The following is a 15,775-nucleotide window of genomic DNA, read 5'->3' on the forward strand; positions in this document are numbered from 1 at the left end:
CAGCCACTATGGCAAACAGTATGGAATTTCCTCAAAAACTAAAAAGAGGACTGCCTTTTGACCCAGTGACTCCACTGCTGGGAATATACCCGAAGAACCCCAAAACACCAATTCAAAAGAATATATGCACCCCCACGTTCATAGCAGCACTATTTACAATAGCCAAGATTTGGAAACAACTTAAGTGCCCATGGGTAGATGAGTGGATAAAAGAACTGTATTACATTTACACAATGGAATACCACGTAGCAGAAAAAAAGAAGAAACTTCTACCTTTTGTGATAGCATGGATGGAACTGGAGAGTATTAGGCTAAGTGAAATAAGCCAGTGGGTGAAACATAAGTACCATATGATTTCACTTATAAGAGGAATCTAATGAACAAAATAAACTAAAGAGCAAAATGAAACCAAAGGCATAGAAACATGGAACAGACTGACAGCTGTAAGAGGGGAGAGGCAGGAGGTGGGGACTGATTGAAAGAAGGTGAAGGGATTAGTCAAAAAACACATATGAAGGACCCATGGACATGGATGACGGTGTGGGGATTGACTATGGAAGTGTGGTTGGGCTGCGTGGAAAGGGACAAAGGAGGGAAATCAGGACAACTGTAATAGCACAAACAATGAAATATATTTTTAAAAAAGAATGCATGCACCCCTATGTTCATTGCAGCATTATTCACAATAGCCAAGATTTGGAAGCACCCTAGGTGTCCACCAATAGCTGAGTGGATAAAGAAGCTGTGGTATATTTACACAATGAAATACTACTCCACCATAAAAAAGGAAATCTTACCCTTTGAGACAGCATGGATGGACCCAGAGATTGTTAAGCTAAGTGAAATAAGCCAGTCCGAAAAAAACAAATACCATATGATTTCACTTATATGTGAAACCTAACAAACAAAATAAACTAACAAACAAAACAGAAACAGAATCATAGATACAGAGAACAGACTGACATCTGTCAGAGGGGAGGTGGGTTGTGGGACTGGGTAAAAAGGGTGAAAGGATTAAGAAAAACAACCCTCATATACACAGACAACAGTATGGTGATTACCAGAGGGAAAAGGAGGTGGGGAGAGGTAGGAGAGGATAAAGGAGTGATAAATGGTGGTGGAAGGAAACTTGACTTGGGGTAGTGAGCACACAATACAACATACAGATGGTGTATTATTGAATTGTACCCCTGAAGCCTATATAATTTTATTGACCAATGTCACCTCAATAAATTCAATTAAAATGTCATTTTGCTCATTTATAATCAGAAAAAAAATTATAAGAAATAAGAATAGTAAAAGCTTTTGTAACAGGTCCATTTCTGTAGGCAGAACTATAGAGGAAGTCAGATAATAATCAGTGATTGAGGAGCAGGAAATCAGAACAGACTTCAGATAAATCTAGTGTTTAATGGCATCAGGCTTGGATAGCCTAATACTTCCAGCTATGTAATAGGATTGCTCCAGCTGTTGAAAGTGTATTATTACCTCTCCCCTGGACAATGCTTTGAAGAGCCCTGCCAACTGTTCGTGGTGACTCAGTTTTCTGTGCTTCCAAATTGATTATCCTGCTCTGACTTTCACATTATTTCTTTAGCTCTGCTTTTAACATCAGTCAAGTTATTGTCTTGCAGGGTGGGGCTGGGGTGGGGCATGTCTTTTTAAGAAAAAAAAATTTATAGAGAGAGACGAGAGAGAAAGAAGCATCAATGTGTGAAACATCGGTCAGTTGCCTCTTGCATGCACCCAACCAGGGTTTTGGTCCACAACCAAGGCACGTGCCCTGACCTGGAATTGAACCAGCAACCTTTTAGTTAGCAGGATGACATCCAAACCACTGAGCCACAACAGCCAGGGCTAAATGGATTTGCATATTCTGTGTGCTGTATTCTGTACCATGTTGTGTTGATTTTAAAGTTTAACTCTATGCCAGTTACCTTTTTCAATTTTTGAGAGCAATTCCTCAAGGTCCTCATAGTTGGGTGACAAATCTAAGTATGATGTTATATTGCTTCTGATTTGCAAGTGAATCCAGCTTGTATTTGAGAGGACAGTAACAAATTCACAATCAGCCTCTTCCTTAGCATGGATTTGCATTAGAGGTGCCACTCTCCTTATTGTGCTGGTTTGCCTTCTCCCCTTGTTACCATTTGTCCCTCACCAGTTAACCATTAGGTGAATGCTTGTGTCTTAAACTGAGAGGACTGGGAGCAGATGGAAGAGGTGGTTAGGGTATAGCAGAGGCTGAGCAAGAGAGTGTAGATGGGGGGCCTAGTTCTCCCAGGGCCTATCTGCAGAGGCACAGCAAAGAGGTCATTAGAGAATTTTTAAAAAGATTTTATTTATTTATTTTTAGAGAGAGGGGAAGGAAGAGAGAAGATAAGGAGAGAATTATTGATGTGAGGGAGAAACATCAGTCGGTAGCTTCTTCTACTCTCCCTGACTGGGGACTGAACCCACAACCCAGGCATATGACCTGAACTGGATACCTTTGGCTTTGTGGGATGGTGCCCAACCAACTAAGCCACACCAGTAAGGGCCATTACAAAAGTTTTAAATTTTGATTTGTTTTATTAATTTTTTTTATTTGTTGGACTGACCATCTACTGCACGAATATACCTGATTTTGCACATAATTACCTTTTCAGATAAATTCTGGTAAGTAGAAGGAAAGGGGAAACACTTAATATTGCTTTCTTTAGGTTAGTGAGGGAAAGGAGCTAGGGATTCAAGTTCTGAAAGATTTAGCCTCGAATGAAGAAGTGACCACTCAGAAACAAAGGATTAGATTAGGAAAACAAAATAGAATGTAAAAAAAAAAAAAAAAAAAAAAAAAAGGATAAACAAGGCCACTGAATCCATAGATTCCAAAAGAGATATGTGGGGTGGCACATGAGAGGATGACTTTACCTTCCCCTGCCCTTCGACCCTTTCCTCTACTTTAGCCTGTGGTCTCACATTGTGATGCAGAGCTGGCAGGTTATTGGCTGCAGGAGCATCATTAGGGTTTCTGCATGGAAAGTCTGGACACAGCAGGCTCTTGGAGTAGGGTATTTGCGGGATGCTGAAGCAATCTAAAGGCATGTAGACTTCTAGTCTGGGCTTCTCCCATCTCCAGAAAATTGGAATCCAACCTAAATGAGGAGAACAAAGGAGTCTTAAGATTCTGCTGAAAAAGTCTGGGGTTGTTGATCAAAACTCACAGTCTGTATTGAGAGCTGTGCTGGTCCATGCTGATCAGGAAATAACCCCCAGGACCTCTATGGAGCTAGTCAACTGCTCATCAAGTTCCAGAGTAACCCAGAGAAGGGAAAAAGATGCACTATGTCTCAGAGTCGATACAAAGTTAAAGTTTAGGGATTAAGTAGAGGTAACTCAGATAAGCAAAAGGCCAATTTACCAATTTTAGGCCACAAAACAAAGATCTTGGAGTCTTAAACTTTGCAATCAAGAAACAAGATGATGTAGGATAGGTGTCAGGATTCCTATAATGCATGTTAAAAAGAAATAAATTTAATAGATACTTTTTAAACCATTATTAAGCCGAGGGAAGGAGAGAGGAAGGAAAAGTGGAGGGGCTGGGAAATGTTTTATCATGTACCAGAGTTTTATTTCTTTTTTAAGCAGAATCTTCAGAACTAACCAACTCTATATTGATTAATCATGAAAAGTGTGTGTGTTTGTGTGTGTTTAATTCATAGACATAAAAAAGCTAGTTATACTCCGTGAAACAACATCCAAATAAAAGTGGAAGGGGGTGAGAACTCTAGAATTTGAGTTTAATTGCTTGTAAAATCTCTTCTGAACAGTAATAGAAGCCCAATATACAGGTGAGTTCTTCTTTAAAGAAATCAGCTATGGCATTAAATCCATTCCTATGTATATATACTCTAGTACTGCAATATTTCCTATTGCAAGTAAATTTATATTCAAAATATAGAGACTGTCTTCAGTCTCATTAAAATAAAAGTAGTTTAAAGCTCACTCATTTATTTTTAAATTTTTCCCACTGTCTTACATTCATTTAAAAAAAATTTTTTAAGAATATTTTATTGATTAGGTTGTTACAGTAGTTCCAATTTTTTCCCCTTTGCTCCCCTCTGCCCAGTACCCCGCTTCCCTTCAACAATCCCACCCCCCTTAGTTCATGTCCATGGGTCATGCATATAAGTTCTTTAGCTTCACCCTTTTCTATATTATTCTTGACATCCCCCTATCTATTTTGTACCAACTGATTATGCTTCTTAGTCCCTGCATCATTTCCCCATTTCTCCTGCTCCCCGCTCCCAGCCGATAACCCTCCAAATAGTATCAATACCTATGATTCTGTTCCTATTCTGGTTTGCTTAGTTGCACTTTGTTTTTAATTTTTAGATTCAGTTGTTGATAGTTGTGAGTTTGTTGTCATTTAGTGTTCATAGTTTTGATCTTCTTTTTCTTAAGTAAGTCCCTTTCACATTTCATATAATAATGGCTTGGTAACCATGAACTCCTTTAGCTTCACCTTGTCTGGAAAGCACTTTATCTGCCCTTCTATTCCAAATAATAGCTTTGCTGGATAGAGTAATCTTGGTTGTAGGTTGCTTTTGATCACATTGAATACCTCTTGTCAGTCCCTTCCTGCCTGCAAAGTGTCCTCTGAGAAATCAGCTGATAGTCCTATAGGCACCCCCCTGTAGGCAACTCTCCACCTCTCTCTTGCTGCCCCCAGGACTCTCTCTTTATCTTCCACCTTTGGCATCTCAATCATGATGCGTCCTGTGTGGACCCCTCTGGGTCCAGCTCGCCTGGGACCCTCCGTGCTTCCCAGACCTGTATGTCCATCTCCTTTGCAAAATTTTGGAAGTTTTCCTATTTTTTTCAATTCTTGCTTCCTCATTCTGCACTAGTTAACTGTTTTTTTCTTCCTTATATTCAAAATCACTGAACCCTGCTTTCCTTCTCTTCATCATTGGTTCTGTGTAGATTTTCCTTCATTAAACTTAGCACAGCCTTCACTTCTTCTCTTATGTGTTTTCCATACTCAAGCATATCTGTCAAGCTTGTGAGCATCTTTATTACCAGTGTTTTGAATTCTGTGTCTGTTAGGTTGTCTATCTCCTCATCTGTTAGGTTGGCTATCTCCTCGTCGCTTAGTTCTCCCACTGGAACCTTGATCTGTTCCCCCTTTTGGGCCATACTTCTCTGTCTCCTCATTCTGACCAGCTCCTGTGTTTGTTTGCCTCTGTGTCCCAGGTAGAGCTGTCACTCCTGTTACGTTGTAAGGGGCAGACCCTTAGGGATTTGTCAATATAGGGCAACCTGTTTCACCATGTTGTGGCGCTGTATGTGGGGGAGGGGTCCGAGAGGTAACAATGCCACCTGTCCAGCACTCGCCCCCTGCTCCAGGCACCTCTCCCACTTCTGCACTGGACTGGCACCCCTCCAACTTCCGCCCTGGCCGTCACCCCCAGAGTGGGTCTGCGGACTCTCTAGGACTGTGGGGGCCCTTTAAACAAGTGGACTCTGCTGAGAGACTGGCAGTCTCTGCCTTCTCCCCAACCCCTACTGGTCTTCACAGTCAGAAGCAATGAGGCTTGATTTCCCCCAGTGCTCTGACGGTGAGCTGCGAGGTCCGGTGAGGAGCTGGGAACACTCCTCAGGGGTTCCTCCTGACTTTTCAAAAAGTGCGACTGCACTTTCTGCTGGCCTGCCACTGCCGCGCTGCTTCTGCCATCAACACAGCAGTCCTCTTCACCCCTCCTACCTGTCTGGGTATTTCTTCTTTATATCTTTGTTTGCTGGACTTCCATGCAGTTTGATTTTCTGGAACATCTGGTTGTCTTTAGTTTTCACGTAGTTGTATTCCTTTTTAATTGTGGAGGGAGACTCAACATGTCTGTCTATGCCTCCATCTTGGCTGAAGTCCTACATTCATTTATTTATGCAGATCTACTTTATTACATACAATAGTTCTGTCAAATAATTATACAAAGGCATTCTATTGGTGATCTTCCCCAAAATAGACTCAGGTAAAATATATATCAGCGTACTTTATGGACTATGAAAACTTGAGACTTTATTACTGATTTCAGTTTCCAGGCTATACACAAAATTCAAAATATACATAAACTGAGTTAAGGCAAAAAAAGCAGGCCAAGAGAAACTACAGGATTTGGAACAATTAAATTGTGCATTTTGCTCACATGAGAGCCACACTGTGAACAGGAAATGTGTATCTCATAGGTCTAGTAGTGCCAGGGGCTTCTGGAATCTACGGTGGCTGCAAGGAGATGGGCAAACTGTTGATATGTCCTGTTGGAGACTTCCCTAAGAGCTCATTTCTTCCCTGCCTCTTCTTTCTTGGGTTCTTGTTTCACTTTGTAATTAGCATAGATGTCTCTGATTGCATCTTCAACCAGCACGGAGCAAGGTAGTTTCACAGAAGGAAGGCAGAGTTCATTACCAATATCTATGTTTTTGATGGTCATGGCTTCCTTCTCTGTCTTCCTCTTCAGCCATTTGGTGGCTAATGAGCTGAAGGCAATTGCAGAACCACAGACAAATGTGTTAAACCTGGCATTCACAATCTTCCCTCTTTCATCCACTTGGATCTGCCATTGTATTACATCACCACAGGCTGGAGTCCCCACCAATCCACTCCCAACATTTTCAGATGTCTTGTCAAGAGATCCCACATTTGATCCATAATGATCGACAATTGTCTTGTGATGAAGCCACCTTGCACAGGCCAAGCCTAAAGCATCAGCACCAGAAAAATCCCAATGGTGTATAATATGTTTTCAAACCTGAGCCATTTGGGCCATCCATCTGCATATGAAATAACTGACAAAAGCTAAGGTTTCTAGTGTAAACAATGGTGTTTGTAAGTAAAACCCTTTTCATTCCATTGTTTGACAGGATCCACAGCCTGACAGCCAGCCCCTACCCTGCTCAACTGAGAGCAAGCCCATGGCCTTGCCAGCTCCATCCTATGCAGAGTGTCAGCCAGAAGAGTCCTTCCTACATTGCAGCAAAAGAAAGCCACACTAGCTACTCAGTCTTTCCTTTTCATACATGAATGGACAATTTAGGATTGCTAGGCACAGGAATAAAACCAGCAATAAGGGAAACCGAGATAAATAAGCAGATAAACAAATAATTCAGGAAACAGAGCCAATTAGCCATCCATAAACCAAGGTTAAAGTACTATATATAAGGAGCAATCAGGAAACAAAGAACTATTAGAAATTATTAGTTACTGACACTTTTTTAAAATGCAACATTTCTCAGACCTTAAAACCAAAAAACAAAGAGATAAAGAAAAAAATGAGATAAAAGTTGAGACAATTTTATGTTTTGTGTATTTTTACCTCCCTCCCCCTGACATACTCACACACACACACAAAAATTGAGACTAGACTAATTCAACAAGTCTAGCATTCAACAGATCGATTCAGGAGAAGACAGAGACTGTGAAGAAGAGGAAATTAGCAACGAAATAACAGAATTTTTTTTAAAGCCAAGAGGCCACAAATATTTAGGTTGAAAGGACCTATTAAATGCCCAATTCAAGAATTTTAAAATACCTATTCCCAAACATACTTCTATGAAATTTCAGAATGCCAAGTATAAAGAGAACATTTTTAAATCCTCCAGAAAGTAAAACCTACTCGACCACAAGAGAACAAGCCAGACTAGCAGCAGATTTTTCACTGGTAGCAGTGGGTGTTGGAAGATAATGAAACTATACTTTCAACCTGTTGTGGTAAGATTATATCTTAAAGTATTAATCTGTATGTTCCCTATGTGTTTCTTTCCCTCTTTACCTACTCATTGAACCACTAGGGTCTTTTTTTCTTCCACTCAGTCCTACTCTGACAGGCATGAGTTACCTACTTTAGAAGCAGCAAAAAATATGATGAATCTAAAAGCAAAAAAACCTTTAGATAGAGGACCAGACAGAAAGATATATTCTCATGCTCTTAGAACTAGTTTTTCCACCCCAAAGACTAGATAAAATGTGGAATGAGGAAGAGAAGAAAAGGGCAGGGGGACCACTTCCAAAAGGAATGAAGAAAGCTTTAAGTTTAAGAGGGGAATTGGCAGAATGGGAAAAGATTTTCTTCACACATATCAGTTGGTTGCCTAGAAACTGATTTGGTGTTGAACTGTCCACACTGGTTTTAGTCTCAAGTGAGGAACTCCACCCTTCTGATATTATGGCTAGTCATCAATCTATTGAGTATCCAGGTTGATGAGATACTCAATAATATGAAAGACAGTGCACTGTATGATGGTATATACCAAAACATTTTGTGAAACATTGGTGTCATGAATAACATGCATTTTCCTCTGCTTAAAACAGGGTTGGGAAAAACTAGTTGAATATAGCCCTATTCCAGTTACACTTGAATACCATACCCAGCCAAACTATCAAATGCACTGACAAAACATATTTTGTGACATTCATATCTTAATTTTACACTATTTTTAGGAAGTTTCTTGATCTATTTTAGCAAAATGAGGAGAGGCAAAAAAAAAAAAAAGAGGAAGATACAGGATTCAATAAACACAGTAAGTGCAATACAAACATGCAGAAAAGGGAAGTCCTAGTATTCTCAGAATTTTAGCCATAGTTCAGGCCTAGAAAATAGGCAATTCTTTTTTTCAAAATCCTCACCTGAGGACATTTTTTTCATTGCTTTTAGAGAGAGAGGGAAGGAGAGGGGGAGAGAGAGAGAAACATTGATTGCTTGTCTCCATATATGACCCAAACAGGAATCAAACCTGCAACCCAGATATGTGCCCTGACTAGGGATCAAAACCTGCAACCTTTCATTTTATGGGGAAATGCTCCAACTGACTGAGCGACACCATCCAGGGCAAAAATAAGTAATTCTTTTTAGGAGCAGAAAGATGGAGGTCTTTGTGGGAAGGTGTCTTCTATTAAAAAGGTAATCTTGACAAAAAAGATGATGTATGGATAGAATATTTGTGTCACCTCAAAATTAATATATTGAAACCTTACCTCCCAATGTGATATCAGGAGTGGGAGCATTTTGGAGGTAATTAGGATTACATGAGGTTATGAAGGTGGGGCCTTATAATAGTCACTAGAACCCTCTCTCTCTGCTTTCCACCATGTGAGGATAAAACAAGAAGTTGCTGTCTACAACCTGGAAGAGTGCCCTCACCAGAACCCAAACATACTGGCACATTGATCTTGACCTTCCAGCCTCCAGAACTGTGAGAAATAAGTTTCTGTTATTCAAGCCACTTGGACTATGGTATGCTGTTACAGCAGCCTGAACTGACTGTGACAGATGGCATGATGGAATAGATGGAATAACGGAAAGAATTTATTGAAACCAGATCTTTAAGTAAAAAAACATCCTGGCTGCTGTGGCTCAGTGGATTGAGCGTCAGCCTGCTAACCAAGTGTTGCTGGTTCAATTCGCAGTTAGGACACATGACTAGGTTGCACGTCAGGTCCTCAGCTGGGGACGCGTGAGAGGCAACCACACATTGATGTTTCTCTCCCTCTCTTTCTCCTTTCCCCTCTCTCTAAAAACAGATAAATGAAATAAAATAAAGTAACCTTGTTAAAATTTTTTTTTTAAAAGAAAAATAAAAAAAAGCAGAATGTGAGAGAGAGAGAGAGAGAGAGAGAGAGAGAGAGAGAGAGAGAGAGAGAGAGAAGAGACGTTCTCTTGTTCTTTTATGTCTTGTCTTATAAGGGCACTAATCCCATCATGAAAGGTCCACCTTCATGACCTAATTCCCACCCAACCACTCCCACTACCAACTCAAATGCCCATGCTGCTAATAACATCATATTGGGGATTTGGATTTCAACACATGAATTTGGGGAGAATACAAACATCATTCCATAGCATCAACTATAGAACTGGGGAAAATGAGCTCTATCTTCTGGGGAAGGAGACAGAGATCATTGAAAAATATGAGGAACAGGCATTAGAAGGGGATATGAAAGTCCCAAGGCCCAATAAGGGACTGTGTGGCCCTTGGTGATTACCCAGGATGTCATTAAGGGTGAGGTGAGGAGGAGAGGGAGAGGCCCATGAGGGCTCTTTCTATCCTAAGGACTTGATGACTCTCCTTCCTCTGTGGACCTGAAGTAATAGTGCTGCTTCTGGGAGAGAGACCCATTGACATTCACTCCCATATTAAGCAGTGTCTCTCACCCTTTTTCCTCACTTTGAGTTAGGCCAGATCACAGGAGCTCATCTGGGTTTGCAGATAAGCAATAATGACAATTTGGCATAGGTATGGCCAGCTTTATTTTGGTTTTCTCCAAAAGCAGTGAAAATGAACAGAACAAAGGTTATAAACAAAGTTTAAGTTTGCTGGAGTGTAGAAAGGTTTCCCATTGCCTGCCTTTTTCTTTTCTTTTCTTTCTTTTTTAAACTATTTTTATTAATAATTTTATTGGGGTGACATTGGTTAATAAGATTATATGTTTTCAAGTGTAGAGCACTATAATACATCATCTGTATATTGCATCGTGTGCTCATCACCCAAAGTTTAGTTTTTTTCCATCACCATATATTTGACCCGCTTTATCCTCTTCAACCACCCCCCTCCCTTACAGAGATCTTTCTAGAGCCAATGCTCTTGCCAGCCTGCATGAATGCCTTTTATGTTTCCAAGTCAGAAAATGCTTACACTGGCATACAATGATTTTACTACCCAGGAAGTTACATCTCTCAAACCATCTATTTTGGTTTATAGCCTTGAAATTTTTATTGTGTAAGCCCTGGGACAAATTCTCCCCTTATTTGTCCTTATGCTTCTGGGCTGAGTTTTCCATTTATGCCCACTAGACATGATGGCCACTATACATGCCTGACCTTCCAGAGGTGGACCCACTTCTGTGAATAATTGCAGCTCATTCTAGTGGGGACTTAACTAGACAGAGGAGAAAGGATGAGTATCTATTGGCCTTTCTGGAGCAGGGAAGCTTCTGATAGACTGCATAGGTAAGGGAGGGCTCCAAGCAGTCTTTCAAAAGAATATATATTTTTTAGTGTTAATGGAGAATAAAACAAACTTACAATATAGGTTTCTTGATAAATCATAAACTACTTTGTTATTGCTATGAGTTATGTTGAAGGTGGTATTAAAGATATTGATAATGTATTTTCTTTAATTTCATGTAACCTAATTTCAAATGTTTGAATTTGCAGTGCTTGAGGAATATAGATTCCTTTAAAATTGGGATTTTAAAAATAGTTTTGTTTTTCTTGTTATCAGGAAAACTTTAAAAAATAATTTCAGCAATCCAAGAAATTACCTTCTGTACTTGGATGGTAAATTTGTGATGACAGTTTTTCTTCTTTATAACTCCCCCTATCTGTTTGGAACAGGCTGTGATTTTGGGTGGATTATTCTGATACTGCTTTGGCTGTGCAGTATTTTGCAGCTTAAAAGTGAAAGTTTTCTGTTATCACTGAACATGCATCCTTGCTAAACACACAATGGTAGTTCTCTAGATGTAAATGAGTTTTTTAGCTTCTGTTATTTCAGTTCAGTGGCTCTCAAGTTTTAGCATGTATTAACATTACCTGAGATTTTTTTAAATACACATATCTGGGTTTTACTCACAAAGCATATGATTGAGTAATCTGCGTTGGGGCCCAAGAATCTGCATTATAAGCTTTGACCTGAGAACCACATTCTGAGTTTTAATCATTGTCTTAGAGCAGGTCTCTCAATCTCAGCACTGCTGCCATTTTGGTTGCATGAGTACTTGTTGCAGGGATGTTCTGTGCAGGAGATTCAGCAGTATCCCTAGCCTCTACCCACTAGATGCCAGTAACATCCCCATCCTCTCAGTTCTGACAAACAAAAGTTTCTCTAAACATTGCCGAATGCCCCCTGGAGTAAATTTGCAAACCACTGCCTTTGAATCTTGGCTCTTATTAATTCAAATATCCTAGCCACACAAGCATTCTTGTGAGTGACTGGATTTATATATGCAAATTTTCTTAGGACTCTATATGCTAAAATGAGTCTTTTATCATGGAGAGCTCAAACTAAGGGTCTTAGGACTATTTCTAGCCCCAAGACAATTCTTATTTAACCAAAAAATTAGTTAAATTATTAAAATTATTTGCTAACAGCCCTGGCCAATGTGGCTCAGTTGGTTGCAGTGTTGTCCCATAAACTGAAAGGTTGCTGATTCCCAGTCAGGGCACATGCCTACGTTGTGGATTCAGTCCCTACTTGGGATGCATACAAGGGGCTTCTCTCTCATATCAATGTTTCTCTTCCTCTCTCTTACACTCCCTTCCCCTCTCTCTGAAGTCAATAAGCATGTCCTTGAGTGAGGATAAAAAAATTTAGTTACTAACATATAAAATTTGAGATTTAGTTATTTCTGGGTTTGCTTGAAAATTCAGGCTTTATCACATTAGTCTTGAAGGTAAGAAATCAGCTGAATGAGAGAAACAGCTGAAACAGACCCAGATGTGCTCTCCAGAGGCCCTAGTCTGCAGTTGGCAGACCTCATTCATCCACAGTACCTGCCTGACTCCTAGAGGCACTGGATTTGCAATTTTTGGTTTAAAGCTCCACAACTATTAGCTGATGTGGAAAAATTGTTAGGGTTGACAACTGTGATGCTAACTCCTGAATGTATTCAGAAATGAATTAGATTGTAAGGCAATGGACTAAATATTTAAATATCCTGTGATTAATATATCTTCTCACATATTTATGTAGTTTTAGGTATTTCCACCTTTCTGAAGTAAAATCTTGATCATAGGCATTTAGCCCTGTTTACTAATCTATCACATTCTATAAATCCTTTTTGTTGTAGACTAATGCAACTTTGCCTGTTGAGAATTCTCTCTTTCTTAAGTGCTGGTTCTTGATAGGCAAATGGACCATTTCTAGGGAAGAGAAAAACAAAGGAGAAATGGGTGTGTGATGCACTCTCCTCCACAATTACTCTCACCCCATCCTAATCTATGCTATTGTGGAAATAAAAATTTCATATGAGACAGATAGAAACGGGAACTTGTGACTGATCTCAAGAGAAAGGTGGAGGAAGATACCCTGGGTGGAGATGGATTCATGGACATGCGACTGTAGGGTCACGCAAGACCCTGTGCCTAGAAGGACCATGCACTTCATTTAATACTCTACAGTGGCTGTCTTGAGATTCTTTTTCTTTTTTAAATTCCTTGTAACTCTGTAATAGCAAATGCCCATCAGTAGGAACTAACTGAATAAGTCACACAATGGAGGACTATAAGGCTGCAAAAGGAACAAGGCAGATCTTGACATACTACAGTATAGATGAGAGGCAAATTTATTTTACTTTATTTTATTATTGTGGGAGGTGGGAGTGTTCAAGAACATCAAGTTCAGGAATTTCATTATTGTAAAGGAAAACTGGGTCCTTTTCCTTGTCAAGATTGGAAAATGTTTATTCAGGAAATTAACAACCACTCAAAACCAGCTATGTGTGGGGGACTTCTAGGTGGTGAAGAAACACAGATGACAAAAAAGGCAGTGTGGTGTTAGGGAGCCAGGTATAAATGGTTTCTAATGAATTTAGACAAGCCACACAATAGTTCTGATCTTCAGAAGTTGTAAGATTTAAATATGTGAGTGCCTGGTACAGTGATTGGCATACAGGAAGCCCTCAATATATGGCAATATATTAATATGAAGGGAAAACAGAGGTACCAGATCAAGACAGTAGAACGTGATGTATTAGTCAGCTCAGGTGGCTATAACAAAATACCATAGACTGGGTAGCTTAAGCAACAGAAATTAGGTTTTTCAGAGCTCTACAGGCTATGAGTTGAGATCAGGGCATCATCTTTGTCAGGTTCTGGTGAGAGCACTCTTCCTCAACATGGCAGAGAGAGTTCGGGTGTCTCTTTCTCTTCTTATAAAGACACCGATTCTATTGAATCAGGGTTCTACCCTTAAAGACTTTGGTTAATCTTAACACTTGTCTCCAAGTGCAGTCACATGGAGGATGAGGGCCCCTCATATGCACTTGGGGTGATACAATTCAGGCTATAACCCCTGGTATAAGTACAACCAGGATATAGGTGAAAGCGTAGAGCTTTACAGGTCAAGGGAGGTCAGAGAAGGCTTCTCAGAGAAGGTGATACCTGAAATGTTTCTCTGTCTAAAAGGTATAAAAGTTTCCTGGTTTGGCCACTTCTTTGAGTCTTATCTTTGTGGAGCTCCTGTACATATGTACTTCATAACTTTTTCTCCTTTTATTAGAGGTGGGGATGTTCAATCCAAGATCCTAAAAGAGTAGAGGAAAAATTATTTTTCCTACCCTACACCTCCTTCCAAAAACTATTTACATTTTGAATGTTAAGAAAGGTAACACTTAATCATAAATAATTCATCTCTAAAGGTAAATTTTTAAGGATCAGATCTCTCAAATGTACCCCCTCAAATAATCTTGAGTAGTCAGAATGTGAGTTATGGAGAGAAGGAAGGGGATGCTTGTAGAGAGACCTTGTAAAGGCAGGTCAGATGGTGAGTAAACAATTCTCCATCTTTCAAATCTATCAAAAAAAATAAAAAATAAAAAGGATATGCCTGTTCCCAAATCTATATTTAAAAACAGAAAAGTTGGATAGCATTCTACCTGGAGCCTACAGTAGAAATTCCTTTATCTTCAAAAACAATGGCAAATTCTCAAAGAGAGTGAACCTGAACTGAAAAGCACTCAGTCATTTTCCATTACCTCTGCAGGGAACAAGGGGAAATAAGAAAGATTGTATCTTACTTAGCCAGCCTCTTTCTGAATCAGCTTGCTCTCCTATAAAGCTAAAGTACTTCTACGCAGATATCACAGATGTCAGCGGTCTCATTAACTAAGTACCTCTTCTAATAATAATGATGGTTTTAACATAGGATTTCATATGAGGAAGTTTTTTTGTTACAGTAAATATTAAATATCAGATCTGAGAGTGTGGTGATCTTTTCAAAACTACAGAGAAAATGGACATCATTGGAAAAGAGTTACAACTCAGAGTACAAATGTGGCTGAAAACTGAGCCTCCGTACTGCTTTAAATACCATTCACTGCCCTTCATATTGTGTGATCACAGCTAAAACAGGGAAAGGTAGGTTCAAAATCCTTTAGTAGTTTAAAACTGCAGACCATTTAGATATCCAAGCATACCCTCAGCAGAGGAGAATAAATGAGGTGGTTGTGGGTAATGGGTCTAAGATAAATTTTAATCTTGAGCAAAAAGACCAATATGAAAATTTAGCTACAAGGTGTAGAATGAGTACCATGCCTGCCATTAAGGAAACAGGTATAGCAAAAAGAACTATTTTAGAAGGAAGGAGATGTATATTTAAGTCCCAGTTTTATCACTATGCTGTCATCCACTAGCATGTAAGCTAGATGTGGGCAAGAACATTTTGTTTGTTTTACTTCCTGCTACCATAGTCCCACCTTATCCACAATTTAACTTTCTGTGCTTTAAGTTACCTGCAGTACAAAAATATTAAGTGAAAAATACCAAAATTAAACAATTCATAAGTTTTAAATTGCATATCACTCTGAGCAGCAGTATAAAACCTCATGCCATCCTACTTCCCCAGCCAAGGATGTGAATCATCCCTTTGTCCAGCATATACACACTGTATATACTCCCTGCCCTGTCTTGGTTATCAGATCAACTGTCACAGTATTACAGTGCCTGTGTTCAACTAAACTTTATTTTACTTACTAATGTGTCATTCACCTCACTTCATTTCATCATGTAGGCATTTTGTCCTC

Source organism: Furipterus horrens, unplaced genomic scaffold (assembly GCF_987537825.1).
Source record: "Furipterus horrens unplaced genomic scaffold, mFurHor1.1.pri manual_scaffold_9, whole genome shotgun sequence".
Taxonomy (NCBI): Eukaryota; Metazoa; Chordata; class Mammalia; order Chiroptera; family Furipteridae; genus Furipterus; species Furipterus horrens.